General features: G+C 47.7%; 1 protein-coding gene across 2 annotated transcripts in view; it reads left to right on the top strand.

The window, feature by feature from the left end:
- The first annotated feature begins 2,260 nt into the window (after window positions 1–2,260).
- Window positions 2,261–18,779, top strand: part of LOC132832750 (uncharacterized) — a 58,868-nt gene continuing 42,349 nt past the window's right edge. The window contains exon 1 of one of the 2 annotated variants that reach the window (XM_060850875.1): window positions 2,261–2,553. The gene's annotated coding sequence lies outside the window, so the exon portion shown is untranslated. Of the gene's footprint in view, window positions 2,554–15,972; window positions 16,017–18,779 lie in introns of those variants that run through there. The other variant, XM_060850876.1, reaches the window with a different exon arrangement.

Raw genomic sequence — 18,779 nt, 5'->3', positions numbered from 1 at the left:
ACAGTGCGGCACTCCCTCAGTACTGACCCTCTGACAGTGCGGCACTCATGGTGTGTTAGGGAGCGGGGTGTGAGAATGAGAAGATAACAGATCAATTGCAGTTGTATTGTTGGGAAATATTCCCGAATTTCCTGACGGCCATTTATCCGGAAATTGCCACTGGAAAGGCCCGTGGGGTAGGGAATGTGAAGACCATGGTCAATTCATGTTGTTTTACAGGGAGGATGGTTTGTCCTAGTGTTACCTCAGGTCAGTGTTAGGCTCACCCCTCTACCTTCTGTGAAAATGGCCCAGTCCCTCCAATCCTGTTTGGATAACTCTAACCCTCCACACCTGACCCCATCCTGGTCAATCTCCAGTTTAATAATGTCCTTCCCACCTTGGACAGTGCGGAAGGTAATCTGAGATTGAAAAGAGATCTTGAACACTTGTTGTGAGTGTGGTGCTGGAAAAGCTCAGCAGGTCAGGCAGCATCTGGGGAGCAGGAGAGTCGCCGTTTCGGGCAAAAACCCTTCACCTTGATTACCCTGGTAAGTCGTCCCCCCCACAAGTATCCAAAACGGTATTCTTGAGGGGAATGACCGCAGGGGGTCCCTGCACTGGCTGCTTCCTCCCACTCCCCCTCACTGTCACCCATCTGTCTGCAATCTTTGGAGTTACTCCTTCCCTAAAGCTCCGATCTATGACCCCCTCTGCCTCCCGAATGATCCTAAGTTCATCCAACTCCAGCTCCAGTTCCTTAACACGGTCTTGGAGGAGCTGGAGATGGGTGCACTTCCTGCAAATGTAATCAGCAGAGACGACCATGGCATCCCTCACCTCAGACATGTTGCAAGAGGAACATTGCACTGCCTTCACTGCCATCCCTCTAAAAGTAACCTTTAAAACAAAAACTAGGTCTAAACACTAGAATAAACAAAATGCAGCACTCACCTTCTTACCACAACGGGTCTTATTATTAGGTTAGAGGAGGAGGGCGGGTGGGAGGCTCTACCTCTGTAGTGCCTCGGGTTCCTCTCCTACGCCCTTTTATAGGAAAAACTTACCCAGGTAAGCTTGCGCTACACCAGCTTCCGGGTCTCCTTCCTTGAGAGTGGATGAACTGGCACTGGAGGGGGTGCAGAATTCATGATGCTCTGCAGAGGGGGTGTACCAGGTTGAATCCAGAGCCGAGAGGGTTGGCTTACGAGGAGAGATTGAGCCTGGGACTGTACTCTCTGGAGTTTCGAAGAATGTGAGGGCCACCTTAGAGAAACATACAATGATGAAAGGCAGGAGATAAGATGGAAGCAGGGGGTTTGTTCCCACTGGGGAGGTGACACTCAAACCAGGGAACATCCCCTCAAAGTAAGGGGGAGCAGGTTGAGGACTGAGCTGGGGAGGAAGCTCTTCACCCAGAGGGTTGTGAACCTGTGGTAGGCCCTGCCCAGTGAAGCAGCTGAGGCTGAATGCTTTTGAGGCAAAGATAGACTCTTGAACAGCAAAGGGATTAAGGGTTAGGGTGGGCAGGCGGGGAACTGAATTGAATTGAATTTATTGCCACATGTACCGAGGCACAGTGGGAAGCTTTAGCAGGGCTGAGTCCATGAGAAAGATCAGCCACGATCTTATTGAATGACGGAGCGGACTTGAGGGGCCGAATGGCCTACTCCTGCTCTGAGTTTGAATGCTCTCATGCTGAACGGGTTATGTTTTCTTCCCTGCGGCGTCATTGGTTCAACCAATTCTTGTTTCGGGCAGGATTGGTGTCTGTGTCTTCCAGCCATCCTGGGTCTGAAAGTCAGGTCAGTTCAGAAGCTGACCTCACCTTGAACAAAAGGTTATCGGTCTGATTCGAGGATTGATGGTGCCACTGCGGGATGGGGGTCCTAACACCCTCCACGTCTCCCTTCAAGGCACCCAGCGTCCTGACTTGGAAATATATCGCCACCCCCATCGCTGGGTCAAATCCCCTCCCTCAGGGCATTGTCCCTGTGTCAGATGGACACCTGCCTTTCACCACCTCCCCTCTGAAGAGGTAACTGACGGTGGGCAATGGTTGAGGGGCTGCACACCTGGGCACTTCCAGTGAGAGAAGAGGTGTTAGAGAGTTTGGTCAGGGCATCACGGTTCCGCTCCCTGACGTGCCCTAGCGAGGAGGTGCTCTGTCTTGTGGTGTTCGAACGAGGAGCGTGATTGAGTCAACAACTCTCTCTCTCTCTCTCTATCAGAGAACTAGGAGGAGGAAGTGGTCACTGAGACATTTCCTGGAAACCAACGAGACAGCAGAACCAATTTCAGAGAGAGAGTGAGAGAGAGAGTGAGAGAGAGAGACAACATAGACAGAGCAGGAAGGCCCGGTTGGCATCTGCTCCCCCTCCCACCATTCCACCCCACAACGTCGCCAGGAACTGAATCTCGCGCGGCCCGCTCAGTGTGATGATGTGCCAGCGCCGGGGCGGTGACCTCTGAGCAGAAGAGGGCTGGGGACGGAGGGGCGGGAGGAGGAGTACGAGATGACGGGCCTACGAGAGACGGAGAGGAACTGCCCGGCCTGGAGTTGCTTCGATTGACGTGAGTGCGTTCGCCTGGCAAAAAGTCAACCGTGATCCGAGCCTGTTCCCCGAGGGACGGGGTGGGTGGGGAGGGGAGACCGTGGGTGTAGCCCGTAGCTGTCGAGGCTGATTACACCCCCTCACTGCCCACCCCTCCGACAATCTGTTCCCTTCCTGTCTGACAGAGGGGTCTGTTTCGGGTGACTGGGTGCCCCACACACTCCCAATCTCGGAAACCGAGGGAGGCCGGAGTTGATCGTCAACAGAACTTGGAGGGTGGGGGCAGGAGTGGGGGGAGGGGAGAGCTCTGATCCCACCCAGCTCGGGGATCCACCGCCCGGACGTTGCAGGGGAGGGGGTGTGGTGGTTGGTGGGGTGCATGGAGGGGGGATTGTGTGGGAGGTTGCGTTGGGACGGAAGCAGGGGACTTGTGTCAACATCCGACGGGACCCGCAGCTCCAAAGGTGTGGGGGGGGGGCGGACTGGCTTTGGTCAGGCGACTCTTCCTTCCGTGAGGCGGTGTACCGCAGGACGGCTGAGGCCGAATGGCCTCCCCTGTGCTAGCCCATTGCAGGATTCAGCGAGAGGTTTCTGAATGAACTGCAAATGGACAGCCCCCACACTTGTCCGTCTCTCCCCCACAGACTCTCCCCTGCCCAACACCCCGAGCTTGAATGAGTTGCCACTGTCGTTTCACAGAGATTCCCAAAAATCTTGCGTGGTTTCTCAAAAGGATGAGATCGCTCTGGGATTGGGGGGAAGGGGCAGCTGGGGAGTGGCCGCAATTCCCCTCGGCTTGCCTTTCCAGGTACAGTCTTGCCGGCTGCAGCTCCCCCGAGGCCCGTTGTTGGCGGTGGCTTCTGACCTAGTGGCCTCGCAGCGGCGGCCTCCCGAGACAGCGACTTCCTCTTTCTCTGCCGGCCAGCCCTGTTGGTCGATTGCGCCGGGTCCCAAAACACAGGGCCCCTCCCTCTCTGCGGGTGGTTTCACCCCCGGGACGGTGTGTCAGGAAATTCCCAAGTTCCAGCCGATGGTGGGGGAGGGGAATTTGTCAGGGCAAACTCCACCACCACCACCATCCACGTTGGAGGGGAGAGAGGGATCTCTGAAAGAAAATCCTGCCCCATGTGCCAGACTCCTCTTTGGGGCTGCTTTGACACTGGGGAAGGGCTGAGCACAGATTTGCCGGTGGACCGTTCCACATGCCGGACCTCTATTAAAGTGTGAGAGAATTCCGATGCACCATAAGAAACCAGTGGCGGGGCGACTGAGTGGTTAGTGCCGCTGCCTCACAGCACCAGGGACCCGGGTTCGATCCCAGCCTCAGGCACCTGTCTGTGTGGAGTTTGCACATTCTCCCCGTGTCTGTGTGGGTTTCCTCCGGGTGCTCCAGTTTCCTCCCACAGTCCAAAGATGTGCAGGTTAGGGTGGATTGGCCATGCTAAATTGTCCCATAGTGTTCAGGGATGTGTAGGTTAGGGTGGATCGGCCGCGCTAAATTGTCCCATAGTGTCCAGGGATGTGTCGGTTCGGGTGGATTGGCTGTGCTAAATTGCCCCATAGTGTTCAGGGATGTGCAGGTTAGGGTGGATTGGCCATGATAAATTGTCCCACAGTGTTCAGGGATGTGTAGGTTAGGGTGAATCGGCCATGCTAAATTGTCCCATAGTGTTCAGGGATGTGTAGGTTAGGGTGCATTGGCCGTGCTAAATTGTCCCATAGTGTTCAGGGATGTGTACGTTAGGGTGGATCGGCCATGCTAAATTGTCCCATAGTGTTCAGGGATGTGTAGGTTAGGGTGGATTGGCCATGCTAAATTGCCCCATAGTGTTCAGAGATGTGTAGGTTAGGGTGGATTGGCCGTGCTAAATTGTCCCATAGTGTTCAGGGATGTGAAGGTTAGGGTGGATTGGCCGTGCTAAATTGTCCCATAGTGTTCAGGGATGTGTAGGTTAGGGTGGATTGGCCGTGCTAAATTGTCCCATAGTGTTCAGGGATGTGTAGGTTAGGGTGGATTGGCCGTGCTAAATTGTCCCATAGTGTTCAGGGATGTGTAGGTTGGGGTGGATTGGCCGTGCTAAATTGTCCCATAGTGTTCAGGGATGTGTAGGTTAGGGTGCATTGGCCATGTTAAATTGTCCCATAGTGTTCAGGGATGTGTAGGTTAGGGTGGATTGGCCGTGCTAAATTGTCCCATAGTGTTCAGGGATGTGTAGGTTAGGGTGGATTGGCCATGCTAAATTGTCCCATAGTGTTCAGGGATGTGTAGGTTAGGGTGCATTGGCCGTGCTAAATTGTCCCACAGTGTTCAGGGATGTGTAGGTTAGGGTGGATTGGCCGTGCTAAATTGTCCCATAGTGTTCAGGGATGTGTAGGTTAGGGTGGATCGGCCGCGCTAAATTGTCCCATAGTGTTCAGGGATGTGTAGGTTAGGGTGGATCGGCCGTGCTAAATTGTCCCATAGTGTTCAGGGATGTGTAGGTTAGGGTGCATTGGCCGTGCTAAATTGTCCCATAGTGTTCAGGGATGTGAAGGTTAGGGTGGATTGGCCGTGCTAAATTGTCCCATAGTGTTCAGGGATGTGTAGGTTAGGGTGGATCGGCCGCGCTAAATTGTCCCATAGTGTTCAGGGATGTGTAGGTTAGGGTGGATCGGCCGTGCTAAATTGTCCCATAGTGTTCAGGGATGTGTAGGTTAGGGTGGATTGGCCGTGCTAAATTGTCCCATAGTGTTCAGGGATGTGTAGGTTAGGGTGGATTGGCCGTGCTAAATTGTCCCATAGTGTTCAGGGATGTGTAGGTTAGGGTGGATTGGCCATGCTAAATTGTCCCAGAGTGTTCTGGGATGTGTAGGTTAGGGTGGATTGACCGTGCTAAATTGTCGCATCGTGTTCAGGGATGTGTAGGTTAGGGAGAATTGGCCGTGCTAAATTGTCCCATAGTGTTCAGAGATGTGTAGGTTAGGGTGGATTGGCCGTGCTAAATTGTCCCATAGTGTTCAGGGATGTGTCGGTTAGGGTGATTAGTCAGGCGTAAGTGGAGTGGAATAGGTTTGGATGGGTTACTAGTGGGAGGTGAGAGTGAGTACTGGAGATCAGAGTCAACATTAGAGTAATGCTGGAAAAGCACAGCAGGTCAGGCAGCAGGAGAATCAATGTTTCGGCCAACAGCTCTTCATAAGGACTGAGATTTATTACAGCACTGCTCTACTATTCAGGGGGTTAGAGTGTACTTGATAGGCCGAAGGGCCTTTTCCAAACTGGAGGGTTTCTTTGAAAAGACACTCAGTGTGGATCCAAGACAGGTGAACCATGGACACCACACACCCCAGATTCACCGGATAGAGTCAGCAAAGGAGCTGAGACACAGGAGCATTCAGCACAGACCCTCTGACAGTGCGGCACTCCCTCAGTACTGACCCTCTGACAGTGTGGCACTCCTTCATTACTGACCCTCTGACAGTGCGGCACTCCCTCAGTACTGACCCTCTGACAGTGCGGCACTCCCTCAGTACTGACCCTCTGACAGTGCGGCACTCCCTCAGCACTGACCCTCTGACAGTGCGGCACTCCCTCAGTACTGACCCTCAGACAGTGCGGCACTCCCTCAGTACTGACCCTCTGACAGTGTGGCACTCCCTCATTACTGACCCTCTGACAGTGCGGCACTCCCTCAGTACTGACCCTCTGACAATGCTGTACTCCCTCTGTACTGACCCTCTGACAATGCGGCACTCCCTCAGTACTGACCCTCTGACAGTGCGGCACTCCCTCAGTACTGACCCTCTGACAATGTGGCACTTCCTCAAGACTGACCCTCTGACAGCGCAGCACTCCCTCAGTACTGACCCTCTGACAGTGTGGCACTCCCTCAGCACTGACCCTCTGACAGTGCGGCACTCCCTCAGTACTGACCCTCAGACAGTGCGGCTCTCCCTCAGTACTGACCCTCTGACAGTGCGGCACTCCCTCAGTACTGACCCCCTGACAGTGCGGTACTCCCTCAGCACTGACCATCTGACAGTGCGGCACTCCCTCAGTACTGACCCACAGACAGTGCGGCTCTCCCTCAGTACTGACCCCCTGACAGTGCGGTACTCCCTCAGCACTGACCATCTGACAGTGCGGTACTCCCTCAGCACTGACCATCTGACAATGTGGCACTCCCTCAGCATTGACCCTCTGACAGTGCGGCACTCCCACAGTACTGACCCTCTTTCCTGGTTCTACCTCGGCATAGACAGTGCGCGGATCCCATCATGTATGTGTCAGTGTGCTGCGTTGTGTGCCCACCTCCCAGAGCATGCTGAAGTACATGCACCAGCTCACTCTCCGGGTACCACTTATGCTTCCATTGCTGTTCAGGCTGTCTGGCAAAGGCACTGTGCATTATGCACACTCCATCTCACAGCACATGCACACGGTCCTGCTCACTAGGCTGTAACAAGGCAGAGAACTCCACTTACCTCTGCCTGTGTCAGAACATGCTGCATCTGCTCATCTCACCATGTCTCCAGATGTCATGTGCAGCATGATGGGCCATGTCACTGGGTATGCTGCACTGAATGTTCACCTGTGTTAAAGGACATGCTGTACAACATGCTCACCTGTGTTACAGTACACATTGTACTGCATGTTATCCTGTGTTATAGGACATGCTGCGCTACATGTTATCCTGTGTTATAGGACACATTGTACTGCATGTTCACATGTGTTATAGGACATGCAGAACTGCATGTTCACCTGTGGTATAGGACACATTGCTCTGCATGTTCACCTGTGTAATAGCACAGGTAGAGCTACATGTTCCCCTGTGTTATAGGACATGTTGCTCTGCATGTTCACCTGTGTTATAGGACATGTAGAACTGCATGTTCACATGTGTCACCGGACATGTAGAACTGCATGTTCACCTGTATTACAGGACATGTTGCTCTGCATGTTCTCCTGTGTTATAGAACATGTTGATCTGCATGTTAACCTGTGTTATAGGGCATTTTGCTCTACATGTTTATTTGTGTTACAGGGCATGTTGATCTGCATGTTCACCTGTTTTACAGGAATGTAGAGCTCCATGTTCACCTGTGTTATAGGACACGTTGTACTGCATGTTCACCTGTGTTATAAGAAGCATTGTACTGCATGTTCACCTGTGTTATAGGACATGTTGATCTGCATGTTCACCTGTGTTATAGGACATGTTGCTCTGAATGTTTATTTGTGATACAGGACACGTTGCTCTGCATGTTCACCTGTGTTATATGACACGTTTTACTGCATGTTCATCTGTGTTATATGACACATTCCTCTGCATGTTCCCCTGTGTTATAGGACACATTGTTCTGCATGTTCACCTGTGTTATAGGACATGTTGCTCTGCATGTTCCCCTGTGTTATAGGACACATTGTTCTGCATGTTCACCTGTGTTATAGGACACGTTGCTCTGCATGTTCACCTGTGTTATAGGACATGTTGATCTGCATGTTCACCTGTGTTATAGGACATGTATAACTGCATGTTGACATGTGTCACAGGACATGTAGAACTGCATGTTCACCTGTGATTTAGGACATGTTGCTCTGCATGTTCCCCTGTGTTATAGGGCACATTGTTCTGCATGTTCACCTGCGTCACAGGACATGTTGCTCTGCATGTTCACATGTGTTATAGGACATGTTGCTCTGCATGTTCACCTGTGTTTTAGGACATCTTGCTCTGCATGTTCACCTGTGTTATAGATCATGTTATACTGCCTGTTCACCTGTGTTATAGGACATGTTGTACTACATGTTCACCTCTGTTTTAGGACATGTTGCTCTGCAGGTTCCCCTGTGTTACTGGGCATGTTGTACTGCATGTTCACATGTGTTATATGACACATTGCTCTGCATGTTCGACTGTGTTATAGGACATGTTGATCTGCATGTTTACCTGTGTTATAGAACATGTGCTGCATGTTCATCTGTGTTATAGGACATGTTGCTCTGCATGTTCACCTCTGTTTTAGGACATGTTGTACTGCATGTTCACTTGTGATACCAGACATTTTGCTCTGCATGTTCATCCATGTTATAGGACATGTGGCTCTACATGTTCACCTGTGTCATAGATCATGTTGTCCTACATGTTCTCCTGTATTATAGGACAGGTTGTACTACATATTTACCTGTGTTGTAGGACATGTTGTTCTGCATGTTCACCTGTGTAATAGGACATGTTGCACTGCATGTTCACCTGTGTTATAGGATATGTTGCTCTGTATGTTAACCTGTGTTATATGACACATTGCTCTGCATGTTCACGTGTGTTACAGGCCATGTTGATCTGCATGTTCACCTGTGTTATAGGACATGTTGATCTGCATGTCATCTGTGTTACAGGACATGTACTGCATGTTCACGTGTGTTACAGGACATGCTGTACTGCATGTTCACATGTGTTATAGGACATGTTGATCTCGATGTTCACCTGTGTAATAGGACAGGTAGAGTTGCATGTTCACCTGTGTTTTAGAACATGTTGATCTGCATGTTCACCTATGTTACAGGACATGTTGATCTGCCTGTTCCCCTGTGTTATTGGACATGTTGCTCTGCATGGTCACGTGTGTTATAGGACATGTTGCTCTGCATGTTCACCAGTGTTACAGGACATGTTGCTCAGCATGTTTAATCTTTGTTATAGGGCATTATGATCTGCGTGTTCACCTGTGTTATAGGTCACATTGTACTGCATGTTCACATGTGTTACTGGGCATGTTGTACTGCATGTTCACATTTGTTATAGGACATGTTGATCTCGATGTTCACCTGTGTTATAGGACATGTTGATCTGCATGTTCACCTCTGTTATAGAAAGTGTTGCTCTGCATGTTCACCTGTGTTATCGGACATGTACTGCATGTTCACCTGTGTTACATGACTGTTGATCTGCATGTTCACCTGTGTTATTGGACATGTTGCTCTGCATGTTCACCTGTGTTTTTGTTCATGTTGGTCTGCATGTTCACCTGTATTATCGGACATGTACTGCATGTTCACCTGTGTTATAGGACATGTTGCTCTGCATGGTCACCTGTGTTATTGGACATGTTGCTCTGCATGGTCACCTGCGTTATAGGACTTTATGATCTGCATGTTCACCTGGGTTATAGGACAAGTTTATCTGAATTTTCAGCTCTGTTACAGAAAGTGTTGCTCTGCATGTTCACCTGTGTTATAGGACATGTTGCTCTACATGTTCACCTGTGTTATAGGACATGTTGCTCTGCATGTTCACCTGTGTTATAGGACATGTTGCTCTGCATGTTCACCTGTGTTATACGATATGTTGATCTGCATGTTCATCTGCGTTACAGGACATGTTACACTGCATGTTCAACTGTGTTATAGGACATATTGATCTACATGTTCACCTGTGTTATAGGACACATTGCTCTTCATGTTCACCTGTGTTGTAGGACATGTGCTGCATATTCCCCTGTGTTATAGGACATATTGTTCTGCATATTCAGCTGTGTTTTAGGATATGTTGATCTGCATGTTCACCTGTGTTATAGGACATGTTGATCTACACGTTAACCTGTGTTATATGACACATAGCTTTGCATGTTCCCCTGTGTTATAGGACATGTTGCTCTGCATGTTCACCTGCGTTATAGGACATGTTGATCTGCATGTTCACCTGTGTTATAGGACATATTGATCTACATGTTCACCTGTGTTATAGGACACATTGCTCTTCATGTTCACCTGTGTTGTAGGACATGTGCTGCATATTCCCCTGTGTTATAGGACATATCGTTCTGCATATTCAGCTGTGTTTTAGGATATGTTGATCTGCATGTTCACCTGTGTTATAGGACATGTTGATCTGCACGTTAACCGGTGTTATATGACATGTTATACTGGATGTTCACCTGTGTTATAGGACATGTTGATCTGAATGTTCACCTCTGTTATAGAACGTGTTGCTCTGCATGTTCACCTGTGGTATTGGACATGTTATACTGCATGTTCACCTGTGTTATAGGACACATTGCTCTGCATGGTCGCCTGTTTTATAGGACATGTTTTACTGCATGTTCACCTGTGTTATAGGACACGTTGCTCTACATGTTCACCTGTTTTATAGGACATGTTGATCTGAATGATCACCTGTGATACAGGACATTTTGCTCTGCATATTCACCTGTGTTATAGGACATGTTGATCTGCAGTTCACCTGTGTTATATGACACATTGCTCTGCATGTTCACCTGTGTTATAGGACATGTTGATCTGCATTTTCACCTGTAATACAGGACATGTTAATCTGCATGTTCACCTGTGTTACAGGACATGTTGCTCAGCTTGTTTAACCTTTGTTATAGGACATTATGATCTGCATGTTCACCTGGGTTATAGGACATGTTGATCTGCATGTTCACCTGTGTTATAGGACACGTTGCTTTGCATGTTCACCTGTGTTATAGGACATGTTGTTCTGCATGTTCACCGGTGTTATATGACATGTTATACTGGATGTTCACCTGTGTTATAGGACATGTTGATCTGAATGTTCACCTCTGTTATAGAACGTGTTGCTCGGCATGTTCACCTGTGGTATTGGACATGTTATACTGCATATTCACCTGTGTTATAGGACACGTTGCTCTGCATGGTCACCTGTGTTATAGGACATGTTTTACTGCATGTTCACCTGTGTTATAGGACACGTTGCTCTACATGTTCACCTGTTTTATAGGACATGTTGATCTGAATGATCACCTCTGTTATAGAAAGTGTTGCTCTGCATGTTCACCTGTGTTATCGGACATGTTTTACTGCATGTTCACCTGTGTTATCGGACATGTTGCTCTGCATGTTCACCTGTGTTATGGGGCATGTTGATCTGCATGTACACCTCTGTTAAAGAAAATGTTGCTCTGCATGTTCACCTGTGTTATATGACACATTGCTCTGCATGTTCACCTGTGTTGTAGGACATGTTTCTCTGCATGTTCAACTGTGTTGTAGGACATGTTGATATGCCTGTTCCCCTGTGTTATTGGACATGTTGCTCTGCATGGTCACGTATGTTATAGGACATGTTGCTCTGCATGTTCACCTGCGTTATAGGACATGTTGATCTGCCTGTTCCCCTGTGTTATTGGACATGTTGCTCTGCATGGTCACGTGTGTTATAGGACATGTTGCTCTGCATGTTCACCTGCGTTATAGGACATGTTGAACTGCATGTTCCCCTGTGTTATTGGACATGTTGCTCTGCATGTTATCCTGTGTTATAGGACATGTTGATCTGCATGTTCACCTGTGTAATAGGACATGTTGCTCTGCATGTTCACCTGTGTTATAGGACATGTTGCACTGCGTGTTCACCTGTGATACAGGACATGTTGCTCTGCATGTTCAGCTGTGTAAATGGACATGTTGCTCTGCATGTTCACCTGTGTTATACGATATGTTGATCTGCATGTTCCCTGTGTTACAGGACATGTTACACTGCATGTTCACCTGTGTTATACGATATGTTGATCTGCATGTTCACCTGCGTTACAGGACATGTTACACTGCATGTTCACCTGTGTTATAGGACATATTGATCTACATGTTCACCTGTGTTATAGGACACATTGCTCTGCATGTTCACCTGTGTTGTAGGACATGTGCTGCATGTTCCCCTGTGTTATAGGACATATTGATCTACATGTTCACCTGTGTTATAGGACACATTGCTCTGCATGTTCACCTGTGTTGTAGGACATGTGCTGCATGTTCCCCTGTGTTATAGGACATATTGTTCTGCATATTCAGCTGTGTTTTAGGATATGTTGATCTGCATGTTTACCTGTGTTATAGGACATGTTGATCTGCACGTTAACCTGTGTTATATGACACATAGCTTTGCATGTTCCCCTGTGTTATAGGACATGTTGCTCTGCATGTTCACCTGTGATACAGGACATTTTGCTCTGCATATTCACCTGTGTTATAGATCATGTTGTACTACATGTTCATCTGTGTTACAGGTCATGTTGATCTGCAGTTCACCTGTGTTATTTGACACATTGCTCTGCATGTTCTGCTATGTTATAGGACATGTTGATCTGCATTTTCACCTGTAATACAGGACATGTTAATCTGCATGTTCACCTGTGTTACAGGACATGTTGCTCAGCATGTTTAACCTTTGTTATAGGACATGTTGATCTGCATGTTCACCGGTGTTATATGACATGTTATACTGGATGTTCACCTGTGTTATAGGACACGTTGTACTGCATGTTCACCTGTGTTATAGGACACGTTGCTCTACATGTTCACCTGTTTTATAGGACATGTTGATCTGAATGTTCACCTCTGTTATAGAACGTGTTGCTCTGCATGTTCACCTGTGTTATAGGACAAGTTCATCTAAATTTTCACCTCTGTTACAGAAAGTGTTGCTCTGCATGTTCACCTTTGTTGTAGGACATGTTGCTCTGCATGTTCACCTGTGTTACATGACTGTTGATCTGCGTGTTGACCTCTGTTAAAGAAAATGTTGCTCTGCATGTTCACCGGTGTTATATGACACATTGCTCTGCATGTTCACCTGTGTTGTAGGACATGTTGCTCTGCATGTTCAACTGTGTTGTAGGACATGTTGATCTGCCTGTTCCCCTGTGTTATTGGACATGTTGCTCTGCATGGTCACGTGTGTTATAGGACATTTGATCTGCATGTTCACCTGCGTTATAGGACATGTTGAACTGCATGTTCCACTGTGTTATTGGACATGTTGCTCTGCATGTTCACCTGTGTTATACAATATATTGATCTGCATGTTGACCTGCGTTACAGGACATGTTGTACTGCATGTTCACCTGTGTTATATGACACATTGCTCTGCATGTTCCGCTGTGTTATAGGACATGTTGATCTGCATGTTCACCTGTAATACAGGACATGTTAATCTGCATGTTCACCTGTGTTACAGGACATGTTGCTCAGCATGTTCACCTATGTTATAGGTCACGTTGTACTGCATATTCACATGTGTTACAGGACATGATGTTCTGCATGTTCACCTGTGTTATAGGACATGTTGCTCTGCATGTTCAACTGTGTTATAGGACATGTTGATCTGCCTGTTCCCCTGTGTTATTGGACATGTTGCTCTGCATGGTCACGTGTGTTATTGGACATGTTGCTCTGCATGTTATCCTGTGTTATAGGACATGTTGATCTGCATGTTCACCAGTGTTGTAGGACATGTTGATCTGCATGTTCCCCTGTGTTATTGGACATGTTGCTCTTCATGTTATCCTGTGTTATAGGACATGTTGATCTGCATGTTTAGCAGTGTTGTAGGACATGTTGATCTGCATGTTAACCTGTGTTATAGGACATGTTGCTCTGCATGTACACCTGTGTTATAGGTCATGTTGTACTGCATGTTCACCTGTGTTATAGGACATGTTGCTCTGCATGTTCACCTGTGATACAGGACATGTTGTTCTGCATGTTCACCTGTGTTATAGGACATGTTGCTCTGTATGTTCACCTGTATTATAGGACATGTTGTACTGCATGTTCACCTGTGTTATAGGACAAGTAGAGCTGCATGTTCACCTGTGTTACAGAACACATTGCTCTGCATGTTCACCTGAGGTATAGGGCATGTTGATCTGCCTGTTAACCTGTGTTATAGGACATGTTGTACTCCATGGTCACCTGTGTTATTGGACAAGTAGAGCTGCATGTTCACCTGTGTTGCAGGATATGTTGATCTGCAAGGTCACCTGTGTTATAGACATGCTGATCTGAATGTTCCCCTGTGTTATAGGACACACTGCACTGCATGTTATCCTGTGTTATAGAACACGCTGCACTGTATGTTATCCTGTGTTGTAGGACACGCTGCACTGCATGTTAACCTGTGTTATAGTACACATTGTACTGCATGTTATCCTGTGTTATCAGACACACTGCTCTGCTTGTTCACCTTTGTTATATGACACGCTGCACTGCATGTTATCCTGTGTTATAGAACATGCTGCACTGCATGTTAATAGGACACAGTGCTCTGCATGTTATCCTGTGTTATAGGACACGCTTCACTGCATGTTATCCTATGTTATAGAACACGCTGCACTGCATGTTATCCTGTGTTGTAGGACACGCTGCACTGCATGTTAACCTGTGTTATAGTACACATTGTACTGCATATTAGCCTGTGTTATAGGACATGCTTCACTACATGTTATCCTGTGTTATAAGATATACTGCACTGCATGTTATCCTGTGTTATAGGACACACTGCACTGCATGTTATCCTATGTTATAGGACACGCTGCACTGCATATTAGCCTGTGTTATAGGATATACTGCACTGCATGTTAGTCTGTGTTATAAGATATACTGCACTGCATGTTAGTTAGTGCTTTAAAACATGCTGCACTATATTTTATCCCACGCAACAGGGCATGTTACATTATGTGTTGACCTGTGTTATTGCACATGCTACAGTGTAGGTTCAGCTGTCTTATAGGACATGTTACACTATATGTTGACCTGTGTTACAGGACTCACTACACTCGGTTAACCCTTGTTACCAGACATCTAAACTGCATGTTACTTGTGTTACAAGACATGCTGCATTACACGTTAACCGTGTTGCAAGACATGCTAAATTCATGTTAGCCTGTGTTACAAGACATGCTGCATTACATGTTAGCCATGTTACAGGACATGCTACACTCTATGTTAGCCTGTGTTACAGGACATGATGCATTACATGTTAGCGTGTGTTACTGAACTGCCTGTTAGTCTGCCTGACTGGGCATGCTACACTGTGTGGTTCAAAGCTGTACAAGGGGGACATGAAGTATTGAAGGATGGACATTGCCACCTCACTGGGGAGAGGGGAGGCCCTCCCACTGAATCAGCCTCCAGTGCACTGGTGGGTCATAGACCCAGGGGCTGTGGAGAGGGCTTGACCAGGGAAGGGACTGGAGGGGGGGAGGTCACATGCGAGGACGTTCGGAAAGCTGAAGAGGAAGGTTAAGGTCTGGTAGCAACAATGGTCACCATTGTGTGTCAGAACAGGCAGAGCTTACAAACGAAAGGGAGAACATGAGAAAACTTCATCCGAGTGGGCGGACGTTGCTTTGCGTTAACAGAAAGCGAGCAGGATTTGGGTGAATTAAAGTTTAACCATCGAATATGAAAGCTGAGGTAATAGAAGACTGCACCCGATTGGATAAAAGGGGAACCAGCCGACGCAGAGTTTCATGGTTATGGGGCACGAGAGAGTCAACTCCTCAGAAAGACATCACTTCATCACTTTTTTTCAGACTTAGATCTAATTAGCAGTGTCAAGGGTGACCAAGGTAGTGCAATAAACATCCCAGAGGACCCAAATTTCAAAAACAGTCAGCAAAAGAAAGCAGAACAGGAAGTGGAGGGACAACAGCTGTTACAAATGAATAATGACTGAGGTAAGATCTCGTCTCAGTGAATCAGGGCATAGAATCAGTATGTGTAGCGATTGGGAAATGTAAGGATCAGAAAATGTGGCTGTAGTTACAACTCTAGACAGAGCACTGCTTATTTATGTATTAGTGAATGTAACAAAGTCAATATGGTGACAACGACACCTTTTAATCCTTTCATGGAGTCACAGTCATAGAGTCATACAGCACAGAAACAGGCCCTTCGGTCCAACTTGTCCATGCTGACCAGATATCCCAAACTAAACTATTCCCATTTGCCTACATCTGGTGGATATCCCCCTCAGGCAGGGATGGGTACTGCAGATGCTGGAGAGCAGAGTCTAGATTAGAGTGGTGCTGGAAAAGCACAGCAGGTCAGGCAGCTTCCGAAGAGCAGGAAAATCGACGTTTCGGGCAAAAGCCCTTCATCAGGAATACCCCTCTAAAATTTCCCTATTCATGTACTTATCCAAATGACTTTCTAATGTTGTAACTGCACCTGCATCTACCACTTCCCCTGGCAGTTCACAACAGAACCACCCACTGTATGAACAGTTGACCCTCAGTTCCCTTTTAAATCTTTCCCCTCTCGCTGTATAAACACGCCTCCTAGTTTTGAGCTCCCCCACCCTAGGGAAAAGACATTTGCTGTTCACCTTGTCTGTGTCCCTCATAATTTTATAAAACTCTCTAAGGTCCTACGCTCCAGTGAAAAACGTCCCAACCTTTCCTCATAACTCAACCCCTTTCATTCCTGTCAACATCCTGGTCAATTCTCTTCTGACCTGTCTCCCGTTCAATAATATCCTTCTGTAGCAGGGTGACCAGACCTGCACACAGCACTCCAAACGTGGCCCTCACCAACGTCCTGTACCACCACGGATCCCAACTCCTGCAATCAGTGACCTGATCAATGAAGGCAAGTATGGTGGACCCCTTCTGAAGCACCCTGTCAACCTGTCACACTAATTTCAACAAATTATATACCTGCACCTCGAAGTCTCCCTATTCTAAAGCACCACCCAGGGGCTCTACCAGTACGTGTGTAACTTCTGCCTTTGATTGGCTAAATACCTCACGTTTATCGAAATTAAACATCATCTGCCACTCCTCAGCCCATTGACCCAATTGATCAAGATCCCTATGTAATCTTAGATCGCCTTCTTCACTGTCAACTACGCCGCTAATTGTGTTGTCATCTGCAAACTTACTCACCATAAATTCTCGTCCAAATCGTTTTTATAAATGGCAAATAAATGTGGACCCAGCACCGATCCCTGTACAACACCATTGGTCACAGGCCTCCAGTCTGAAAAACAATCCCCTCCAACACCACCCTCTCTCTCTCCTACTGTCAAAGCAATTTTATATCCAATTGGCAAGCTCTTCCTGAATCCCAGTTTTTTTTGTGGATGGCACGGTGGCTCAGTGGTTAGCTCTGTTGCCTCGCAGCGCCAGAGACCCGGGTTCGATTCCAACCTCGGGTGACTGACTGTGTGGAGTTAGCACCTTCTCCCCCATGTCTGCGTGGGTTTCCTCCGGGTGCTCCGGTTTCCTCCCACAGTCCAAAGTTGGTGCAGGTCAGGGTGGATTGGCCGTGCTAAATTGCCCACAGTGTTGGTTGCATTAGTCAGAGGGGGGTGGGTTGCTGTTCGGTGGGTCGGTGTGGGCCGAAGGGCCTGTTTCCACACTGTAGGGGAATCTAATCTAACTTTACTCAGCAGTTTGCCATGTGGAACCTTGTCAAAGGCTTGACTAAAATCCATGTCGACAACGCCTATCATTCTGATTTCATCTGTCCTTTTAGTCACATCCAGGAAAAGATCTGTCGAGTTTGTGAGACGCACAAAGCAATGCTGACTATCTGCCGTCAGTGTTTACCTGACCAAACCCTGTCTCTCAGAACCCCCTCCAACAACCTGTCTACCACCCACATCTCGGCTCACCGGTCTACACTTCCCAGAATCCTCTTTACCAACCTTTCTTAAACAAGGCTCCAAATTAGCCAACCTCTCACCTTCCGGCAGCTCACCTGTGGCTGTATCTCAGCAAGGGGCCCAGTCGTCTTTCCTGAGCTTCCAACAAAGTTCTGGGGGGGGCACCTGATCAAGTCAGAGGAATTTGTAGAGTTATAGAGTCATAGAGATGTACAGCATGGAAACAGATCCTTCGGTCCAACCCGTCCATGCCGACCAGATATCCCAACCCAATCTAGTCCCACCTGCCAGCACCCGGCCCACATCCCTCCAAACCCTTCCTATTCATATACCCATCCAGATGCCTCTTAAATGTTGCAATTGTACCAGCCTCCACCACTTCCTCTGGCAGCTCATTCCATACACGTACCACCCTCTGTGTGAAAAAGTTGCCTCTTGGGTCTCTTTTATATCTTTCCCCTCTCACCCTAAACCTATGCCCTCTAGTTCTGGCCCCCACCCCAGGGAAAAGATTTTGTCTATTTACCCTATCCATGCCCCTCATAATTTTGTAAACCTCTATAAGGTCACCCCTCAGCCTCAGACGCTCCAGGGAAAACAGCCCCAGTCTGTTCAGCCTCTCCCTGTAGCTCAGATCCTCCAACCCCGGCAACATCCTTGTAAATCTTTTCTGAACCTTTTCAAGTTTCACAACATTTTTGTGATAGGAAGGAGACCAGAATTGTACACAATATTCCAACAGTGGCCTAACCAATGTCCTGTACAGCCGTAGCATGACCTCCCAACTGCTGTACTCAATACTCTGACCAATAAAGGAAAGCATACCAAATGC

This window comes from Hemiscyllium ocellatum, chromosome 35, assembly GCF_020745735.1.
Source record: "Hemiscyllium ocellatum isolate sHemOce1 chromosome 35, sHemOce1.pat.X.cur, whole genome shotgun sequence".
Classification (NCBI taxonomy): Eukaryota; Metazoa; Chordata; class Chondrichthyes; order Orectolobiformes; family Hemiscylliidae; genus Hemiscyllium; species Hemiscyllium ocellatum.
The sequence above is the reverse complement of the archived record's forward strand: the minus strand, read 5'-3'. Positions and strand labels throughout refer to the sequence as shown.